The sequence below is a fragment of the Mesoplodon densirostris genome, chromosome 7, assembly GCF_025265405.1.
Source record: "Mesoplodon densirostris isolate mMesDen1 chromosome 7, mMesDen1 primary haplotype, whole genome shotgun sequence".
In the NCBI taxonomy this organism is placed as follows: domain Eukaryota; kingdom Metazoa; phylum Chordata; class Mammalia; order Artiodactyla; family Ziphiidae; genus Mesoplodon; species Mesoplodon densirostris.
In genome coordinates, this window is record NC_082667.1 from 41203308 (window position 1) to 41226545 (window position 23238).

At 38.7% G+C, this 23238-nt stretch overlaps 1 protein-coding gene across 8 annotated transcripts in view; it reads right to left on the bottom strand.

Annotated features, from left to right (window-relative positions):
* DEUP1 (deuterosome assembly protein 1) overlaps positions 1-23238 on the bottom strand; it is a 220634-nt gene that overhangs the window by 135986 nt on the left and 61410 nt on the right. For 6 of the 8 annotated variants that reach the window (XM_060102846.1, XM_060102847.1, XM_060102851.1 and 3 more), the window contains exons 3-4: positions 6470-6572; positions 2464-2615 (exon numbers count right to left, since the gene is read on the bottom strand). The gene's annotated coding sequence lies outside the window, so the exon portion shown is untranslated. Of the gene's footprint in view, positions 1-2463; positions 2616-5761; positions 5818-6469; positions 6573-23238 lie in introns of those variants that run through there. The other 2 variants (XM_060102849.1, XM_060102848.1) reach the window with 2 other exon arrangements.

The window sequence follows — 23238 nt, forward strand, 5'->3', positions numbered from 1 at the left end:
GAGAGATCCCTAAATCATATGCTCTCCAAGAGTTTTCACCCTGGAATCACTTTACCTTGGCCACGATCTGCATGAGCAAAAGGGATACTCTGTGCCTTGCCTTCAATATCCAGGAAGCTAGTGACTGACTCTCAGACCTCTGCTACAGCTGCCGCAAAAAAGCAAGTGCTTTGACAACTGTGCTTGCAAAAAGCAGCAGAAGCGTGGTCTCTTATGTTATGCATGATGTCACTTCCTCCCAAATCTGGCACGGATCTATCTGCCTGATAGACTCTAGATCAAGCTGAAGGGAGTCTGGGCATGTAATCTTAGCTTTGCAGGCTCCAGCATGAAGCAAGCACACCCCTGTCAGGGGCTGGCATGGGATGGAGGGAGCCAGCCTGCAGTATCTGCCATAATGCCCACACCACACACCTGGTGGTCTATATCCTGAGTAGTTTCACTGCATGAATGTGTCTACTCAAGAGACAGGATTAATAAGAAATTGCTTCATGGCCTTACTGTACACTTGGAAGCCATCTACTAACTGGCATCCAAGAGCAATCTCCAGATCCAGGTGACATCCAGGTGTGACCCCTCACTCTCTCCTGCTAACTGGCCACCCTTCTCCTGGCTCCTCTCCTTCCTTGAGCAATGAAGCTTCTCCCCACAGATCTCTTCAGAGCCTGTTCACATCTTACCCACCCTTTGGGGTCTCCCTGAAGGGCCCCCTGTCCCAGGAGCCTTTCCTTGGCTTTCCAGGCTCCTCTGAGTTCCCTCTTTTTCTGTGATTTCCAGCACTTCCTGTCCAGAACAACATTTTGACATGGGATTATATAAGCCTTGGATTTGTCTGCTAATTCATTCATTCGACAAATGTTTAAGGAGCCCATACAAGGTGCTTTGTTGAATGTCAGGTGGTAAAGGCATGGTCCTTGTCTTCTTAAAGCTTACAGACTATTATAGAGGAAACAGACATTAAACAAGTAAACAACATGTAAATGTAGAATTACAGATTGCAATCAGAGCTATGAAAGAAAACTTTCAGATGTGTTGAGAGAGTCAATCAGTGGTTTGTCTTGAGTGGTCAAAGAAGGTGTCCCTTAGGAAGTGAAATATAAAACAGGAGGTCTAAGTAGGGGCTAGCCAGATGAACAGGGGGAGCAAAAACATGCCAGGCAGAAGGAATCATTAAAGGCCTTGAGTCAGAAAGAGATGAAAGCATTTGAGGAATTGAGAGGACAGTACATTTGGGACATTGAGGCAAGGGGCAGGTGGCAGCAGTGAGATAAGTTTAGAAATATAACCTGATTATGTGGGTCCTTCCTGGTTGTGTTAGGCACTTTGGACTTACAGCTAAGGATACTGGAAACATTTTTGAAGGACTTATAGCAGAGCAGTAATATGACCTGATTAATGTTTTAAAAGAATACCCTAGTTCCTCAATGGAAAATGGATTGCTGAAGAGCAAGAGTAGAAAAAAAGGAAATTAGCTAGGGAGCAATTGCAAAAGCCCAGACGAAAAGTCATAGTGGTTGGCCACTAATGGTGGTTGCAGGGGAGATGGAGAGAATGGTTGATAATTGAGATCATAAGCTTCATGTCTTTCGTGCATGCCAGGCATCTGGCTTGGTGAAAACCTATAGCTCTACTCAGTAAGTAAATATACTAAATCAATACAGTAATTAGTTAATTACATGCTGCTTTAACCTTTTAAAAAGTGGAGCTGATCTATATTGTTAACTGGATCAAACATCTCACAGCAGCTGAGAAAGCAATTATGTAGACATATAGTCAATCTGGTTTGTTTGCTAAGTCAGTCTGGTTACTTTGGCTTTATTAACAACTGAATAATATAGACCATGTGGTTATCCAGAGTTCTGTTTAGTAACTGTACTAGTTCAAGATAATACCAGTTCTGTTTTCATTGCTCATTAGATACAGCTTTGAATGCACAACTTAGGATTTTATAATATATAACAGTGGTTCCTAAATATTTTTTATTCCATAAACCAATATTCTTTTCTTTTCAAAAACTGGGGGAACTGCTGAATGTGACCCCCTTTAGGTTGTCAAGAATGGGTATTAGATCAAATAACTTCTCTCATAGCGAGGGTTCTTAGCTGCAAGCAACAGAAACTAAATTCTGTCAGATTTAAGTAGGAAAGAATTTATGATGAGAGTTTTGTGTGGCTCACAGAATCACCAGGAGGACTGGAGACTTAGGGCCAAACTATCAAGAACACTGTCCAAATCTTTGATGTGATGAAGATCGCACAGGCACTGCCAGTGCCATTAAGCAGTCGACGCCATAGGTTAATCACTAAGATCACCAACGCTGCCACTGGATGGCTCTGAGAACTGACACATGGCCCTTGGAAGTAGATATAGCCACTGCTGCTGCCACCATCCCTCCCCAGAATGGTTGCTGGGCAGTCCTTGCTTCACAGTGCTGTTTTCGGTTAAAGACTGGTATGAACTTACCATTAGTGGAGCGAAGCTCGGGGGCTTGTGTCCTCACTGCAAGGAAGATAGGAAACTGAGCTTCCAGGGCTGGAGGTAGGCAGGGCTTCCCAGTGATATTTATAAAGTGCAGAATTTTCCAAATATAGGAATAGGGTTTGGACATCAGGATTCTAAAAAAGAGTAACAACTACCATTTATTATCCCCATCAGTTCATACGAGAAAAAAACATTTAGTTCTAAAATGTAAAAGGGGGCAAATTACAGTATATAGAATAGCCCATTAATGGAACAAAGTGTTTTTTTTAATAGAAAACTCACTGTATTGTCCTTACTGTTTTCTTTTCTTTATTCATGGGGAAACTCTGCCTTGAGGCAGCTTGATGGACAGAACAATTTTGGAAACCCATGTGTATAGAGGACACGGCCCTTGGATAACAAACTTGGTCTTGGCATTTCAGCTCTACCACTTACTTAAGCAGTTGTATAATCTTAGATATGTTAGATCTGAAATTCAAGGTCATCCTTTTTAAAATGGGGATAATAATTCTTAACTCTTAGACTTGCTGGGGGATTAGATGAGATAATGTATGTAGATGTATAGCAGGACCTGGAACATAGAAGCCAGGGGAAGATTCTCCTCTTCTGTTCTTCCCATCTTGTGCTGTAAGGGGTCTGCATCCTGCACTAGAACCTGAGACTCTTAGCCCTTCCAGCCATGGGCTGCACTAGTGATGTTTGCTGTTGAATCTCCAAAACCTAGCTCAATGCCTACAAAATAAGTGCTCAGTGACTACTTGCCAAATAGACAAGTAGCTCTTACTTAAATTATTACTAATTATGTGAAGTAATAATGTAAAACACATGACATCATCCTCAGCACACAGTAGATATTAAGTATAAATGTGAGCTCCCAACTTCCATTTCCAGTAATAATCAGCAAGTTTCTTTGGGCCAATCCTCCTCCTAGAATGTTTTTCAATGTAGTAAAATATATATAATATAAAATTTACCATCTTAACCATTTTTAAGTGTACATACAGTTTAGTGGTATTAAGTATTTTCACAATGTTGTGCAATCAGTGCAATCATCACCACCATCCATTTCCATAACCTTTTTTTTTACTTAAACTTTTTATTTTTTAGAGAAGTTTTAGGTTTATAATAAAATTGAAAGGAAGGTGCAGAGATGTCTTGTAAACTCTGCTCCCACACATGCATAGCCTTATCCATTCTCAACATCACTCTCCAGAATGGTACATTTCTTACGAGGGGTGAACATACATTAACATATCACAATCATCCAAAGTCCATAATTTACCTTAGGGTTCACTCTTGTGTTGTATACTCTAGAGTGTGGACAAATGTATAATTACATACATTCATCATTATATCACACGGAGTATTGTCACTACCCCTGTGCTCTGCCCAGTCATCTCTTCTCTTTCCCCACCTCCCCTACTCCCCCACAACCACTGATCTTTTTACTGTCTCCATAGTTTTGACTTTTGCAGAATGTCATATAGTTGGAATAACACAGTATGTAGTCTTCTCACATTGGCTTCTTTCACTTAGTAATATGCATTTAATATTTCTCCATGTCTTTTTATGGCTTGGTAACTAATTTCTTTTTAGCACTGAGTTATATTCCAATATCTGGAGGCACCATAGTTTATCCATTCATCTACTGAAGGACATCCTGTTTGCTTCCCAGCTTTGGCAATTATGAATAAAGCGTCTATAAATATCAATGTCCAGGGTTTTGTGTGGACATAGGTTTTCATCTCCTTTAAGTAAATACCAAGGAGCATGAACGCTGGACTGTATGGTAAGAACATGTTTAGTTTTGTAAGAAACCTCCAAACAATCTGCCAAAGTGGCTGTACCACCAGCAATGAATGAGAGTTCTTTTTGCTTCACATCTTTGACAGAATTTGGTGTTGTCAGTGTTCTGGATTTCTGTCATTCTAGTAGGTGTGTGGTGGTATCTAGTTTTAATTTGCATTTTCCTGATGATGTATGTGGAGTATCTTTTCATATGCTTATTTGTCATCTATATATCTTCTGCAGTGAAGTGTCTGTTGAGGTGTTTGGCCCATTTTTTAATTGGGCTGTTTGTTTTCTTATTGCTGAGTTTTAAGAGTGTTTTGTATATTTTGGATAACGGTCCTTTATCAGATGTGTCTTTTGCAAATGTTTTCTTCCTACTGCGGCTTGTCTTCCAATTTTGATACTCTTTCACAGAGCAGAAGTTTTTAATTTTAACTAAGTTCAGCTTATCAATTATTTCTTCCATTGGATCATGTCTTTGGTGTTGTATCTAAAAAGATATCACCATACACAAGATCATCTAGGTTTTCTCCTATATTATTTTCTAGGAGCTTTGTATTTTTGCATTTTACATTTAGGTCTATCTATGATTCATCTTGTGTTAATTTTTGTGAAGGATATAAGGTCTGTGTCTAGATTCATTTTTTTTTCATGTGGATGTCCAATTGTTCTAGCACCATTTGTTGAAGAGACTATCTTGGCTCCATTGTATTCACTTTCCTCCTTTGTCAAAGATAAGTTGACTATATGTATGAGGGTCTATTTCTGAGCCCTCTATTCTGTTCTTTTGATCCATTTGTCTATTTTTTCACCAGTATCACTCTGTCTTGATTACTGTAGCTTTATAGTAAGGGCAGTGTAAGTCCTCCAACTTTATTCTCCTTCAATATGTATTAGCTATTATGGGTCTTTTGCCTCTCCACATAAACTTTAGAATTAGTCTGTCAATATCCATAAAATAATTTGCTGGAATTTTCATTGGGATCACATTGAATCCAAAAATCAAGGTGGGAAGATCTGGCATCCTGACAATATTAAGTATTCCTATCCATGAACATGGGATATTTCTCCATTTATTTAGTTCTTCTTTGATTTTTTCATCAGGGTTTTGTAATTTTCCTCATATAGATCTTATATATATTTTATTAGGTTTTATGAAAGTATTTCATTTTTAGGAGTAGTAATGTAAATGGTATTGTATTTTTAATTTCAAATTCCACTTGTTCATTTTTGGTATATAGAAAAGCAATTGACTTTTGTATGATAACCTTGCACCCCACAACCTTACTATAATCACTTAGTTCCAGGGTGTTTTTTTGTTAATTCTTTTGGGCTTTCTATATAGACAATCATGTCATCTGCAAATGAGGACAGTTTTTTATCCTCCTTCCCAATCTGCATACCTTTTATTTCCTTTTCTTGCCTTATTGAGTTAGCTAGGACTTCTACTATGATGTTGAAAAGGAGTGTTGAGTGGCAATATCCTTACCTTATACCTGATCTTAATGGGAAAGCTTCAAGTCTCTCACCATTAAGCATGATGTTAGTCACAGGGGCTCTGTAGATAGCCTTAACCAAGTTGAGAAGGTTCCCCTCTATTCCTGGTTTACTGAGAGTTTTTCCATGACAGGGTGTTGGCTTTTCGTCTTTTCGTCTGCCAAAACTAGAAATCTGTGCACATTGAAAAACAACTCTTCATTCTGTCCTCACCCCAGCTCCTGGCAACCACCATTCTACTTTCTGTCTCTATGAATTTGAATACTCTAAGTGCTTCATATAACTGGAATCACACAGTATTTGTCCTTTTTTGATTGATTTAGTTCATTTGGCACAATGTCTTCAAGATTCATCCATGTTGCAGCATATGTCAGCATTTATTCCTCTTTAGAACTGAACAATATTCCATTCTATGTATAAACCACATTTTGTTTAGCTATTCATGTGTCAGGGAGCACTTGGGTTGCTTCTACCTTTTGGCTATTATGAATAATGCTGCTAGACATGAAGAAATGCAAATATCTCCTCAAGACCCTGTTTTCAATTCTTTTGGATATATACCCAGAAGTAGAATTCTGGATCATTTGATAATTCTATTTTTAATTGTTTGATGAACCACCATAATGTCTTCCACAATAGCTGCACAATTTTACATTCCTACAAACAGTATTCAAGGGTTCCAATTTCTTCATATACTTACCAACTTGTTATTTTCTTTTTTTGATAGTAGACATCCTAATGGGTATGAAATGGTACAGCAGCCCCCCATTACGTGTAGTTTCACCCTCTGAGGTTTCAGTTACCTGTGAACAACCATGGTCTGAAAATGTTAAATGGAAAATTCCAGAAATAAACAATTCATAAGTTTTAAATTGCATGCCATCCTGAACAGCATGATGAAATGTTGTGCTGTCCTTCTCAGTCCCACCTAGGATGTGAATCACCTCTTTGCCCAGTGTATCCTGCCCTTAGTCACTTAATAGTTGTCTTGGTTTTCAGATCAATGGACAAGATATTTCATTACTTAATAGCAGCCCCAAAACACAGGAGTAGGGATGCTGGCAATTCAGATATGCCAAAGAGAAGCTGTAAAGGGCTTCCTTTAAGTGAAAAGGTGAATGTTCTTGACTTAATAAGGAAAGAAAAACAACTATGTGTTGAGGTTGCTAGGATCTACAGCAAAGACAAATCTTCTATTTGTGAAATTGTGAAGAAGGAAAAAGAAATTCATGCTAGTTTTTCTTATTGCAACTCAGACTGCAAGAGTTATGGCCAGAGCGTGTGATAAGTGCTGAGTTAAGATGGAAATGGAAAAGTCATTACATTTGTACAATAAGATATTGAGAGAGAGAGAGAGAGAGAGAGACCACATTCACATAAGTTTTATTGTAACATACTGTTATAATTGTTCTATTTATTATTAATTATTGTTCACCTCTTACTGTGTCTAATTTATAAATTAAACTTTATCTTAGGTATGTAAGTATAGAGAAAAACATACTATTTATAGGGTTTGGCACTATCTGCAGTTTCAGGCATCCACAGGGGCTCTTGGAATGTATCCCTTGTGGCTAAGGGGAGACTACAGTATCTCATTCCATTTTGAATTTTAAATGCTGAATTAAAAATAACCTTCCTAGGCATAAAAGAGCAATCACACATAACAAATATTCAGTAAGTCAAAATTTAAGGAAACTTAAAACTCAGGGAGAATTTCAAGTCACTTTTGCCCTGATTACTTTTAGTGGTCCAAAAGAAACAAAACTTTATTAATGAGCCTCGGTTCTGATAGCCTTGCATTCCAATAGGGATCAAATTACATGTCTCCTACCCGAGGAGTTTCATTAGGTCCCAATTGTTTATTTTTGTTTTTATTTCCATTCCTCTAGGAGGTGGGTCAAAAAGGATTTTACTGTGATTTATGTCATAGAGTGTTCTTCCTATGTTTTCCTCTAAGAGTTTGATAGTGTCTGGCCTTACATTTAGGTCTTTAATCCATTTTGAGTTTATTTTTGTGTATGGTGTTAGGGAGTGTTCTAATTTCATTCTTTTACATGTAGCTATCCAGTTTTCCCACACCACTTATTGAAGAGACTGTCTTTCCTCCATTGTATATTCTTGCCTCCTTTGTCATAGATTAGGTGACCATAGGTGTGTGGGTTTATCTATGGGCTTTCTATCCTGTTCCATTGATCTGTATTTCTGTTTTTGTGGCAGTACCACACTGTCTTGGTTACTGTAGCTTTGTAGTATATTTTGAAGTCAGAGAGTCTGATTCCTCCAGCTCCATTTTCTTCCCTCAAGATTGCTTTGGCTATTTGGGGTCTTTTGTGTCTCCATACAAATTTTAAGATTTTTTGTTCTAGTTCTGTAAAAAATTCCATTGGTAATTTGACAGGGATTGCACTGAATCTGTAGATTGCTTTGGGTAGTATACTCATTTTCATAATATTGATTCTTCCAATCCAAGAACATGGTATATCTCTCCATCTGTCAGTATCATCTTTAATTTCTTTCATCAGTGTCTTATAGTTTTCTGAGTACAGGTCTTTTACCTCCTTAGGCAGGTTTATTCCTAGGTATTTTATTCTTTTTGTTGAAATGGTAAATGGGATTTTTTCCTAAATTTCTCTTTCTCATCTTTCGTTGTTAGTGTATAGGAATGCAAGAGATTTCTGTGCCTTAATTTTGTATCCTGTGACTTTACTAAATTCATTGATTAGCTCTAGTAGTTTTCTGGTGGCATCTTCAGGATTCTCTATGTATAGTATCATGTCATCTGCAAACAGTGACAGTTTTACTTCTTCTTTTCCAATTTGGATTCCTTTTATTTCTTTTTCTTCTCTGATTGCCATGGCTAAGACTTCCAAAACTATGTTGTCTTGTTCCTGATCTTAGAGGAAATGCTTTCAGTTTTTCACTATTGAGAATAATGTTTGCTGTGGGTTCGTCATATATGGCCTTTATTATATTGAGGTAAGTTCCCTCTATGCCCACTTTCTGGAGAGTTTTTATCATAAATGGGTGTTGAATTTTGTCAAAAGCTTTTTCAGCATCTATTGAGATGATCATATGGTTTTTATTTATTCAATTTGTTAATATGGTGAATTGCATTGATTGATTTGCATATATTGAAGAATCCTTGCATCACTGGGATAAATGCCACTTGATCATGGTGTATGATCTTTTTAATGTGCTGTTGGATTCTGTTTGCTAGTATTTTGTTGAGGATTTTTGCATCTATATTCATCAGTGATATTGGTCTGTAATTTTTTTTTTTTGTAGTATCTTTGTCTGGTTTTGGTATCAGGGTGATGGTGGCCTCATAGAATGAGTTTGGGAGTGTTCCACTCTCTGCAATTTTTTGAAAGAGTTTGAGAAGGACAGGTGTTAGCTCTTCTCTAAATGTTTGATAGAATTCCCCTGTGAAGCCATCTGGTCCTAGACTTTTGTTTGTTGTATGATTTTTAATCACAGTTTCAATTTCATTACTTGTGATTGGTCTTTTCATATATTCTATTTCTTCCTGGTTCAGTTTTGGAAGTTTGTACTTTTCTAAGAATTTGTCCATTTCTTCCAGGCTGTCCATTTTATTGGCCTATAGTTGCTCACAGTAGTCTCTTATGATCCTTTGTATTTCTGTGGTGTCATTTTTAACGCCTCCTTTTTCTTTTCTAATTTTTTTTATTTGAGTCCTCTCCCTTTCTTTCTTGATAAGTCTGGCTAAAGGTTTATCAATTTTGTTTATCTTCTCAAAGAACAAGTTTTTAGTTTTATTGATCTTTGCTATTTTCTTTGTTTCTATTTCATTTATTTCTGCTCTGATCTTTACGATTTCTTTCCTTCTATTGATACTAACTTTGGGTTTTGTTTGTTCTTCTTTCTCTAGTTGCTGTGGATGTAAGGTTATGTTGTTTATTTGAGATTTTTCTTGTTTCTTGTGGTAGGATTGTATTGCTATAAACTTTCTTCTTAGAATTGCTTTTCCTTCATCCCATAGGTTTTGGGTCATCGTGTTTTCATTGTCATTTGTTTCTAGGTGGAAATTCTGTATCTTGATTGAGGTGGTGGTAACATAGGTATATACATTTGCAAAACTCAGTAAACTGTATTCTTTGTACGGTGTACATTGTTATCCATAAATTATGCCACAATTCATATGATATAACAGATGTAAAGATAAGCACAGTGGTAAAACTACAAGGAAAAGAAAATGATTATCCCAGTGATTTCCTCCATCTAGAGGAACATATGGGGGGGAACCTCTAGAGTCCTGGCAATGTTCTATTCTTGACCTGAGTTGTGGCTATCTCAGTTTCACTTCATAGTTTTTTCTTTTGTTAAACTGTAAATATATGTTTCATGTACTTTGTGTGTAAGTATGTGCATGTATATATTTCACAGTAAAACAAAAAATGAAACATAACTAATTTCATAAAAACAGTGCTTTCCTCTTTTGCACTCATGGAGTGGAAAATCATGAGGCAATCCTCATTACCATTCACAGTTAGGTAAGGGGTACAGTGAACAGAACATGTTACAGTGATCATGTTGGTGGAAGAACCTAAGCTTTTTTATTTAAAACAATTTAAGGCAAATGCCTTGTTTCAAAAAATATTTTAGTCGCATATAATTTCCCTCTGATTTAAGTATGGGATTTAGTCCCTGCTTCAGCGCCGAGTACAAGAGAAATTTCTCTAGATTTTGAGAAGGAAACTCAAGTTAAGAGAGGTTTAACACCCTTGTAAAGTAAACTAGATTCTTTGTATTATGTTTGGACTCTGAAATGTATACTTTTCAGATAAGTGTTTTTTGTTCATGCTTTTGGTTTTTATTATTACCATGTTTGCATTCCCAGTAAATTGCCATATTTTTTCCCAGAAATGAATTGATGATTTTATCAGCCAGCATAAGTTAGATTATGCCGTGGTAATAAAAAATGGCAAAATCTCAGAGGATTAATAGAATACATGTTAAGTGCTCAGTCATACCAAGTTTCCTTTTGGTCTGGGTGGCTCTGCACACAGGGGTTCTCTATGTGGTGCAAGGTCAGGATGCTGGGCTGCTTCAAACTCATGTTACCTCCATGTCAAAAGGCACTTCCAGGACCACCAATGGGGGGTGGGGGGCGGGGGGAAAGGAGAGCTGGACAGTCAAGCACTGGCAACGAAATGCTTCTGCAAGCAAGTGATGCATGCCATGGATTTCATTGGCTAAAGCAAATCACATGTTTATTCTTACGTTCTGGGGAGGCTTGGGGGGTGGGCAGGGAAGCGTAATTCTACTACATGGTCAGAAGGAGAGGAGAACTGATGTGTTTGTTAGCAGTATAATGTCCGCCTCCATTACATAGCAGAATTAGGCCAAATTAATGTTATATTTTGTAAAGATGAATTGAGTCCCACTCAAATGGTAAACATAATGATGATGATAATATCTTACTTTTGTTTATACTTTGGAATTTATGAAGCATTTTCTCAACATATTTTTTATTCATTTATTCAGCAGAGTTTAAAGCAATGGTTATGGGCCAGGCACTATGCTAGGTACAGAACATGTGAATAAGACAGAGGCTCTGCCCTTCTGCATGATAATCATGTGGTAATTGCAATATAAAAGCTTGGATGGGTACAATGATGGCCAGGAGGAGAGTGCTCAGTATCATCAGGGAAAGAAAGAGGGAGACTTCTTACATGAAGTGATACTTACTTAAGTCGGGGTTTCAAAGATAAGTGGAAATTTATCAAGCAGAAGGGATGGGGAGATGGGAAAGACAATATAGAGAGTGAGAAAAGCAAGTAAAAAGGTACAGAGAGTTATCTTACATGTTCTCCCAAACCTCCAGGAATTAGGTACTTGCCACACTCGCAATTTTATAGGTAAGGAAACTAAGGTACAAAGAAGGAAATGATTTTTCTCAGCTCACAAACTTACTACAACGGAGACTAGAACTGAAATCTTTTAATTCAAGTCTTTTAATCCTATGTTCTAAACACACTTCATTAGCATCTAAACAAAAGACACATTTTAAAGTAATGAACATATATAATTCACTCAACATATCTTATCCATAATTAATGCCTGGCATAAAATCAATATTCAGTAAAGGAGGGTAAAATGTTAAAGCTCTAGATGACCCTGCCTGCTATGCACAAGGTATTTTTGCTCCATATGGGCAAAAATTGCATCTCTCTCTCTTTTTTTTAATTGAGGTATAATTGACATATAACATATTAGTTTCAGGTGTACAATGTTATGATTCAAGATTTGTGTATATTGTGGAATGATCAACACAATAAGTCTAGTTAACATTCATCATCACACATAGTTACAAAAGTTTTTTTTTCTTGTGATGAGAACTTTTAAAGTTTACTCTTTTAGCCACTTTCAAATATGCAACACAATATTATTAACTATAGTCACCATGCTGTATATTACATCCCCCTGACATTTATTTCATACCTGGAAATCTGTACCTCTCACGTCCCTTTTTTTATAATCATATCTGTGGTTTCAAGTACAGTATCTGATACATTATAGGTTCTGTATAAGCATTTATGGAAGGAAGGAAGGAAGGAAGGAAGGAAGGAAGGAAGGAAGGAAGGAAGGAAGGAGGAAGGGAGGAAAGAATCTCTAAGTCCTTACTTTTAAACTAATGGGAAAAGTTTCCTTAATCTATTTGAGCACTAAAGTTATCCCTTAATTTGCATTCATAGACCTTCCAGTCCACTATATGTTTTTGTGTGAGATAGTTCATTTTTCACTATGACGTACAGTAGTTAGGACACAGAAGCATGGGTCACAGGAAAAAAGCCCAATGCAGTGCTTTGAACATGGTAGCTATTCCTTAAGCATTCGTTGAATGGCTGAATGGCAAAGTCAGGTCGGTCATTATTCATCTGAAACAACACATCTGTGTGGTTTAAACCTTCAGAGACTAGAGATTTATTACACATTAGTGATTACTTCAAACAATGGAGGTTAATGAGGCATGAGATATTACTTCGGACTTCAGTGATCTCAGGAGTTTAGTAAACACTGCAAGCTCTCTAGTCAGTATTGAAAAGTCTGATGGGGCCACAGCAGGCCTTATTTATAGAAACTCTGGTTCTGCACCAGTGATGGGTCTGCCCTTTTTACTGTGAGAGAAGATTCAAAAGACGGTCTAGGGTGATTGCACGTCAGTACTTATCTCAGTGGTATATCAAAATGCCCCAGGCAGTCACCTTCAGGATTAACGATCTTCCTGTGGCTTTTCAGACAGCCTTGTAGCTGAAAACACAGAAGCTAAAGGCCACCTATCAGTCAGCAATGAGTTTTAACAACTTACTATGCACCAAAGAGTACATCAGTCAGTCACTGAAATGGATACTAGAGAAACAAACATAAGGAGTATTCTTTGCTCTTAAGAAGGATGCAAACCAGATGGGGCAGTATAAGAGAATAATGAAAGAAGTCTTGAATCAAGTGTCAAATAATTGGCCAATAACTCTACAAGAAAGAAGAGGTCACAGGGTACCAGGAGCACCTAGGAAGACTTAATGAAGGGAACGAGACTTGAGGTTGCTTAGTTTTGGACACTCACTCCTGCCTTCGGACTCCTGTAATCCAGGCACACAGTATTTCATCCCATGTGAAATACACACATATATTTCCTGTGACATATATGAAATTATAGGTGTCATGAAGTTATTCATGGGCTGCTCACTCTGCTTAGAATATTTTTCCTCCACTTTTCAGCCTGGTTGAATCCTTCTTCAAGGTCCAGTTTAAAGATGGCTTCCTTTCCCAGAGCACTCCCCACCTCCTTCGGCCCCCGGGCAAAAGTTAATCACTTCCCCCTTAGCGCTCTGACAGCCCTTTGTACATGTCTCTGATGCAGCACTAACCACGCTGCAGTGTAATGAATTGTTCATGTGTCTGCTTCCCCACTTCATGCTGCCTGGCAAGGCATGAGCCCTCATTAAATACTGCTTGTATGGGTGGATGGATAAATTAACTGCAGGAGAGCTTTCAAATGAGAGACCAGTGGGAGAACTGGTAAGATGGGTCCAGACTTTGAAGGACCTTTTTAAGACAAGCCAAAGGGATGGGGGGAAGGAAGTAAGGAAGAAAGGAAGTAAAATATATGCTTAAGTAGGTTAAGGGAAAAGACTGGAACTGGATTATTTTTTTTAGATGACCCAGAAGATAAAAGCCCTCCATAATCCCACTTCTCAGTGTTATCTACTATGAACATTATTTGTGTCTCCCCAGCAGTTTTTCTATGCATAGAAATACACTGGCAGATTTCCCTACAGTTTACATTACCACTATTCATGTAGGAGAGTGTCCAAAAATCCAGCCAGGCAACAAATATTTATCATGTGCTTATGAATTACTCTATAATTGTAGACAAACCAAACATTATCCCTGCCTTCCATGGATTTTACAGTATAGTAGATAAAACAGCACCTAAAAAATTATATATTGTTGGGGCTGCCCTGGTGGCGCAGTGGTTGAGAGTCCACCTGCCGATGCAGGGGACGCGGGTTCGTGCCCCGGTCCGGGAAGATCCCACATGCCGCGGAGTGGCTGGGCCCGTGAGCCATGGCCGCTGAGCCTGCGCGTCCAGAGCCTGTGTTCCGCAATGGGAGAGGCCACAACAGTGAGAGGCCTGGGCACCGCAAAAAAAAAAAAAAAAATTATATATTGTTAAGTAAATGATTAAAATGTGCAAAGCCTCATCTCCACCATTGCTTTGGATGTTTTCAGCAGAGGCATGATATGATGAAAGCAGTACTTATAATGATTAAGTTGACAGCAGAATAAATTGAAAAGGATAAATGTGATGGGGAGCTGGGCATGGGTAATGGCAATGAGAATAGAGAAGAAAAGTGAACCCAAGAAATACTTTAAAGCAAAATTTCTTAATCTGTGGACCATTTGGGGCTACAAGGATAACTATAGAATTCTGAACCCTCAAGTTTAGACTTTATGTATAGTTTATCTATGTATTTTTCTATGGACAGTAAGTTTTATAGGTTTCATTAACCTCTCTGTAGGGCAATATAGCATAGTGTTTTAAGATCACTGACACTGGAGCTAGAAAACCTAAGTTCAAACACTATATCACTTAGCTTTGAAACCTTAGTAGAGTTACTTAACCTTCTAGAGATAACAAAGCAACAAAAGAGCAACAATGCAAAGTACCTATAACCCAAGTGTTTTTATTCTACAGGGTCCATTATCCAAAAGCTAAAAATCAATACTTTAAATAAAGAATGGATGGGAATTCCCTGGAGGTCCCGTGGTTAGGACTCTGAGTTTCCAGTGCTGGGGGCCTGGGTTCGATTCTTGGTCGGGGAACTAAGATCTTGCAAGCCATGTGCCACGGCCAAAAAAATAAAATAACATAAATAAAAATAAATAAATAATAAGAAAGAATAGACAAGGCTTGATGTCAGACTGATAATGAGGGAGGAGAGAGGAGAAGGAGTAGAAGAAAAGGGATTCTGGCAGAGGAGGTAAAATGGATTAAGATTTACCATAGGAGCATGAAGGACTCCCAGAACAGCCCAGCTGTAGTGCACAGTTTTCAGAATGCAAGGAGGGGCCGGGTTATAGACTTGCTTTCGCAGGTTTAGAGAGTTTGGATCACTTTGCTGATTATCAAAAATGTTGACTCATTTTCACTGAATACTAAAAGCAGATGTGGCAGAGTGGGGAAGGGAGGAGGGAGGAGAAGAAAGCTGAATGGGAGCATGGGGGTAGACAAGAAGACTTCCAAGGTCCTTCAAATTCTGAACATCTGTGAGTAGACACTACTGACATCGCAACTGATGAAATCATTATACTTGACTGGGAGTTGGGGAGGGACTTCAAGACTTCACTGACAATTAATAATGTAAACATTACTATTAAAAGTAATACTGTTTACATTATTGTTGTAATGTAATATGATACATTACACTGTAATAATAATGTCTCTGTCTCAACAGAGACACCCTGACAAGATTCAAAGTTGTCAAAGATTATACAACTTAAACATGTGTATCTCATTGCCAGACCACACCATCTATAGTATACTATCGGTTAATGTATCTATCTTACTATATTTTCTCCTTTTCCTTTTATAATTTTGACACTAAACTATAGAAATGCTATAAATTGACCATTAAATTATTTTTGTTATACTTCCTTCATTGATTAATACTTGTGTATATCTTTCAATTGTCTTAGAAATAATAGAGTTGTATTGCATTGTTTTGTGTTTTATAATCTTCTTTTGACTTAGAAAATGCACAAAAAATGGAAGTGACCTGGGCCTCTCTTGTTGTCTAAGTAATCCTTAAGATCTGTTAAGCCACTGTGATAAAAGTGGCAGAAAGTGGCACCTCGGGCTAGGAGAGCACAACATTTTTAAAAGACTCTGGAGAATTTCTGCTCTAGCCGTACCTTGAACGTTGGAAAAAAAATAGAAGAAAGGAAGGAAGGAAGGAAGGAAGGAAGGAAGGGAGAAAGGAAGAAAGAAACAGGGAGAGAGGGAGGGAGGAAGGAAGGGAGGGAGGAAGGAAGGGAGGAAGAAACAAAGAAGGAAAGAAAAAAGGAGAGAAAGAGGGGTACCTTCAAGATGGTGGGAAAGTAAGACATGGAGATCATCCTCCTCCCCACAGATACATCAGAAATACATCTACATGTGGAACAACTCCTACAGAACACCTACTGAACACTGGCAGAAGACCTCCGACCTCCTAAAAGGCAAGAAACTCCCCACGTACCTGGGTAGGGCAAAAGAAAAAAGCATAAACAGAGACAAAAGGATAGGGATGGGACCTGCACCAGTGGGAGGGAGCCGTGAAAGAGGAAAGGTTTCCACACACTAGGAAGCCCCTTCGCGGGCGGGGACTGCGGGTGGCGGAGGGCGAAGCTTCGGGGCTGAGGAGGAGAGTGCAGCAACAGGGGTGCGGAGGGCAAAGCGGAGAGATTACCGCACAGAGGATCGGTGCTGACCGGCACTCACCACCCCGAGAGGCTTGTCTGCTCACCCACCGGGGCGGGTGGGGCTGGGAGCTGAGGCTTGGGTTTCGGAGGTCGGATCCCAGGGAGAGGACTGGGGTTGGCGGCATGAACACAGCCTGAAGGGGTTAGTGCACCACAGCTAGCCGGGAGGGAGTCCGGGAAAAAGTCTGGAGCTGCCGAAGAGGCAAGAGACTGTGTCTTCCCTCTTTGTTTCCTGGTGCGCAAGGAGAGGGGATTAAGAGCACGGCTTAAAAGAGCTCCAGAAACGGGCTCGAGTGGCGGCTAACAGCGCGGACCCCAGAGACGGGTGTGGGACGCTAAGGCTGCTGCTGCCTCCACCAAGAAGCCTGTGTGCAAGCACAGGCCACTATCCACACCTCCCCTCCCAGGAGCCTGTGCAGCCCGCCACTGCCAGGGTCCCATGATCCAGGGACAAGTTCCCCGGGAGAACGCATGGTGCAGCTCAGGCTGGTGCAATGTCACGCCGGCCTCTGCCTCCGCAGGCTCGCCCCACATCCGTGCCCCTTCCTCCCCCCGGCCTGAGTGAGCCAGAGCTCCCTGCTCCTTTAACCCCGTCCTGTGTGAGTGAAGAACAGATGCCCTCAGGCGACCTACACGCAGAGGCGGGGCCAGATCCAAAGTTGAACCCCAGGAGCTGTGAGAACAAAGAGAAAGGGAAATTTCTCCCAGCAGCTTCAGGAGCAGCAGATTAAATCTTCACAATCAACATGATGTACCTGAATCTGTTGAATACCTGAATAGACAATGAATCATCCCAAATTGAGGCAGTGGACTTTGAGAGCAAGATATATATATATATATATATATATATATATATATATATATATATATATATATAATAACATACAAGGGAAATAACATACAAATAACATACAAGGGAATCCCCAGGTTAACAGCTGATCTTTTAGCAGAAACTCTGCAATCCAGAAAGGAGTGGCAGGACAGATTTAAAGTGATGAAAAGGAAAAAGTTACAACCAAGATTACTCTACCCAGCAAGGATCTCATTCAGATTTGACAGAGAAATTAAAACTTTATAGACAAGTAAAAAACAGAATTCAAAAGCTCAGAGAATTCAGCACCAACAAAGCAGCTTTACAACAAATGCTAAAGGAACTTCTCTAGGCAGGAAACACAAGAGACGGAAAAGACCTACAATAACAAACCCCAAACAATTAAGAAACTGGTAACAGGAACATACACACTGATACTTACCTTAAATGTAGATGGATTAAATGCTCCAACCAAAAGACATAGACTGGCTGAATGGATACAAAAACAAGACCAGTACATATGCTGTCTACAAGAGACCCACTTCGGACCTAGGGACACATACAGACTGAAAGTGAGGGGATAGAAAAAGATATTCCATGCAAATGGAAATCAAAAGAAAGCTGGAGTAGCAATTCTCATATTAGAGAAAATAGACTTTAAAATAAGGACTATTACAGGAGACAAAGAAGGACACTACATAATGATCAAGAGTTCAATTGAAGAAGAAGATATAACAATTGTAAATATTTATGCACCCAACATAGGAGCACCTCAATACATAAGGCAAATGCTAACAGCCATAAAAGGGAATATCAACAGTAACACAATCATAGTAGGGGACTTTAACACCCCACTTTCACCAATGGACAGATAATCCAAAATGAAAATAAATAAGGAACACAAACTTTAAATGATACATTAAGCAAGATGGGCTTAATTGATATTTATAGGACATTCCATCCAAAGAAAACAGAATACACTTTCTTCTCAAGTGCTCATGGCACATTCTCCAGGATAGATCATATCTTGGGTCACAAATCAAGCTCTGGTAAATGTCAGAAAACTGAAATCGTATCAAGTATCTTTTCCAACCACAATGCTATGAGACTAAATATCAATTACAGGAAAAAAATCTGTAAAACATACAAACACATGTAGGCTAAACAATACGCTACTTAATAACCAACAGATTAATGAAGAAATCAAAGAGGAAATCAAAAAATACCTAGAAACAAATGACAACAAAAACACGATCACCCAAAACCTATGGGATGCGGTAAGGGAGTTGTAAGAGGGAAGTTTATAGCTACAATCCTACCTTAAGAAACAAGAAACATCTCAAATAAACAACCTAACCTTACACCTAAAGCAATTAGAGAAAGAAGAACAAACAAAAAAAAAAAAACCCAAGGTTAGCAGAAGGAAAGAAATCATAAAAATCTGCACAGAAATAAATGAAAAAGAAATGAAGGAAATGATAGCAAAGATCAGTAAAACTAAAAGCTGGTTCTTTGAGAAGATAAACAAAATTGATAAACCGTTAGCCAGACTCATCAAGAAAAAAAAGGGAGAAGACTCAAATCAATAGAATTAGAAATGAAAAAGGAGAAGTAACAACTGACACTGCAGAAATACAAAGAATCATGAGAGATTACTACAAGGAACTATATGCCAATAAAATGGACAACCTGGAAGAATTGGACAAATTCTTAGAAAACCACAACCTTCTGAGACTGAACCAGGAAGAAATAAAAAATATAAACAGACCAGTCACAAACACTGAAATTGAAACTGTGATTAAAAACATTCCAACAGGGGCTTCCCTGGTGGCGCAGTGGTTGGATGTCCGCCTGCCGATGCAGGAGACGCGGGTTCGTGCCCCGGTCTGGGAAGATCCCGCATGCTGCGGGGCGGCTGGGCCCGTGAGCCATGGTCGCTGAGCCTGTGCTCTGCAACAGGCGAGGCCACAACAGTGAGAGGCCCACGTACCGCAAAAAAAAAAAAAAAAAAAAAAAAAAACCATTCCAACAAACAAAAGCCCAGGACCAGATGGCTTCACGGGCAAATTCTATCAAACATTTAGAGAAGAGCTAAAACCTATCCTTCTCAAACTCTTCCAAAATATAGCAGAGGGAGGAACACTCCCAAACTCATTCTACAAGGCCACCATCACTTTGATACCAAAAACCAGGCAAAGATGTCACAAAGAAAGAAAACTACAGGCCAATATCACTGATGAACATAGATGCAAAAATCCTCAACAAAATACTAGCAAACAGATCCAACAGCACATTAAAAGGTTCATACACCATGATTAAGTGGGATTTATCCCAGGAATGCAAGGATTCTTCAATATATGCAAATCAATGAATGTGATACACCATATTAACATATTGAAGAATAAAAACCATATGATCATCTCAAAAGATGCAGAAAAAGCTTTTGACAAAATTCAACACCCATTTATGATAAAAACTCTACAGAAAGTAGGCATAGAGGGAACCTAACTCAACATAATAAAGGTCATGTATGACAAACCCACAGCCAACATCATCCTTATGATGAAAAACTGAAACTATTTCCACTAAGATCAGGAACAAGACAAGGTTGCCCACTCTCTCCACTATTATTCAACATTGTTTTGGAAGTTTTAGCCACATCAATCAGAGAAGAAAAAGAAGTAAAAAGAATCCAAACTGGAAAAGAAGGAGTAAAACTGTCACTGTTTGCAGATGACATGATACTATACATAGAGAATCCTAAAGATGCTACCTGAAAATTACTAGAGGTAATCAGTGAATCTGGTAAAGTAGCAGGATACAAAAGTAATGCACAGAAATCTCTTGAATTCCTCTACACTAATGAGGAAAAATCTGAAAGAGAAATTAAGGAAACAATCCCATTTACCATTGCAACAAAAAGAATAAAATACATAGGAATAAACCTACCTAAGGAGGTAAAAGACCTGTACTCAGAAAACTATAAGGCACTGATGAAAGAAATTACAGATGATACAGATGGTGAGATATACCATGTTCTTGGATAGGAAGAATCAACATTGTGAAAATGACCAGACTACCCAAAGCAATCTACAGATTCAATGCAATCCCAATCAAACTACCACTGGCATTTTTCACAGAACAAGAACAAAAAATTTCACAATTTTTTTGGAAACACAGAAGACCCCGAATAGCTAAAGCAATCTTGAGAAAGAAAAATGGAGCTGGAGGAATCAGGCTCCCTGACTTCAGACTATATTACAAAGTTACAGTAATCAAGGCAGTATGGTACTGGCACAAAAACAGAAATATAGATCAATGGAACAGGATAGAAAGCCCAGAGATAAACCCAGCACATATGGTCACCTTATTTTTGATAAAGAAGGCAAGAATATACAACGGAGAAAAGACAGTCTCTTCAATAAGTGGTGCTGGGAAAAGTGGACAGCTACATGTAAAAGAATGAATTTAGAACACTCCCTAACACCATACACGAAAATAAACTCAAAATGGATTAGAGACCCAAATGTAAGACTGGACACTTTATAAAACTCTTAGAAGAAAACACAGGGAGAACACTCTATGACCTAAATCACAGCAAGATCCTTTTTCACCCACCTTCTAGAGAAATGGAAATAAAAACAAAAATAAACAAATGTGACCTAATGAAACTTAAAAGCTTCTGCACTACAAAGGACACCATAAACAAAACGAAAAGACAACCCTCAGAATGGGAGAAAATATTTGCAAATGAAGCAACTGACAATGGATTAATCTCCAAAATTTACAAGCAGCTCATGCAGCTCAATATCATAACAGCCCAATCCAAAAATGGGCAGAAGACCTAAATAGACATTTCTCCAAAGAAGATATACAGATTGCCAGTAAACACATGACAGGATGCTCAACATCACTGATCATTATAGAAATGCAAATCAAAACTACAATAGGTATCACCTCACACCAGTCAGAATAGCCACCATCAAAAAATCTACAAACAATAAATGCTGGAGAGGATGTGCAGAAAAAGGAACCCCTCTTGCACTGTGGGTGGGAATGTAAATTGATACAGCCACTATGGAGAACAGCATGGAGGTTCCTTAGAAACCTAAAAACAGAACTACCATACGACCCATCAATCCTACTATTGGGCATATACCCTTAGAAAACCATAATTCCAAGAGTCATGTACCACAATGTTCATTGCAGCTCTATTTACAATAGCCAGGACATGGAAGCAACCTAAGTGTCCATCAACAGATAAATTGATAAAGAAGATGTGGCACATATATATAATGCAATATTACTCAGCCTTAAAAAGAAACGAAATTGAGTTATTTGTAGTGAGGTGGATGGACCTAGAGTCTGTCATACAGAGTGAAATAAGTCAGAAAGAGAAAAACAAATACCGTATGCTAACACATATATATGGTATCTAAACAAAAAAAAAATGGTTATGAAGAACCTAGGGGCAGGACAGGAATAAAGACACAGACCTACTAGAGAATGGACTTGAGGACATGCGGAGGGGGAAAGGGTAAGCTGGGACAAAATGAGAGAGTGGCATGGACATATATACACTACTAAATGTAAAATCGATAACTAGTGGGAAGCAGCCGCGTAGCACAGGGAGATCAGCTCGGTGCTTTATGACCGCTTGGAGGGATGGGATACGAAGGGTGGGAGAGAGGGAGATGCAAGAGGGAAGAGATATGGGGATGTATGTATATGTATGGCTAATTCACTTTGTTATAAAGCAGAAACTAACACACCATTGTAAAGCAATTATACTCCAATAAAGATGTTAAAAAAAAAAAAGGAGAGAAGGAAAAATGCAGGTTATTTTCCATTTACTGCTAAGCAAATGTTTGTCTTCAATAAGACAGGTCACAAGTGCTCTTTGAGAATCTATTTTTAATTTGTCTAGGAACTTAGGAAATTAAAATGTATGGTTTTCTGTTCTTAAGCTCTCAATCTAACTGTGGCATCAAGATTTATGTCTAGGAAGTAACTGTGAAATAAAAGTAGACAAACCCTGGACCATCCCTTGGGATGCTGTTTTCCTATTTCTTTCCTTTTATGGTGTAGGAGGACAGTTTGTAATAATGTCTTTAATTATGTAAAGCCCAAACTATATCTCCAGGCCGATGATGCTAAATGCATCCCATTTCCTGAACACAATGTGTAAAGCACTAAGCGCACGCCATGTTCATCATCCCTTCTGGAAAAAAGATGGTTCCTCGCACCCAAAGTTACCTGGATTAGTGTCATGTGACCCTGTTACCTGGCCAAAATTGATTGAACCAGAAATCAGGGTCAAAAGTAATTGTCAAGAACTGAGCATAGTAATAGAACTAAATATTTAATGAGCAATTAAGTCTGTGAGTCAAACACTATGCTGAGGTCTCCATTGGATTGTTTTATTTAATCTTCACAACAGTCCTATGAGATTGACCAGAATATTATCAAATGCATCCTAATAACAATATACATATAGTTACAGAGATACCCTGACAGGATTGAAAAAGTTGTCAGTAACCATCCAACTTTAACTGCGTGTCTCATGACCAGCCCACATCATCACAGAGGCTTAGTAACTGGTCCAATGTCACAGGCTGGTAAGTGGGGCTGCTGCAGCTTGAACCCATCTTTCTGTTTGCCTGACTCTAGAGCCC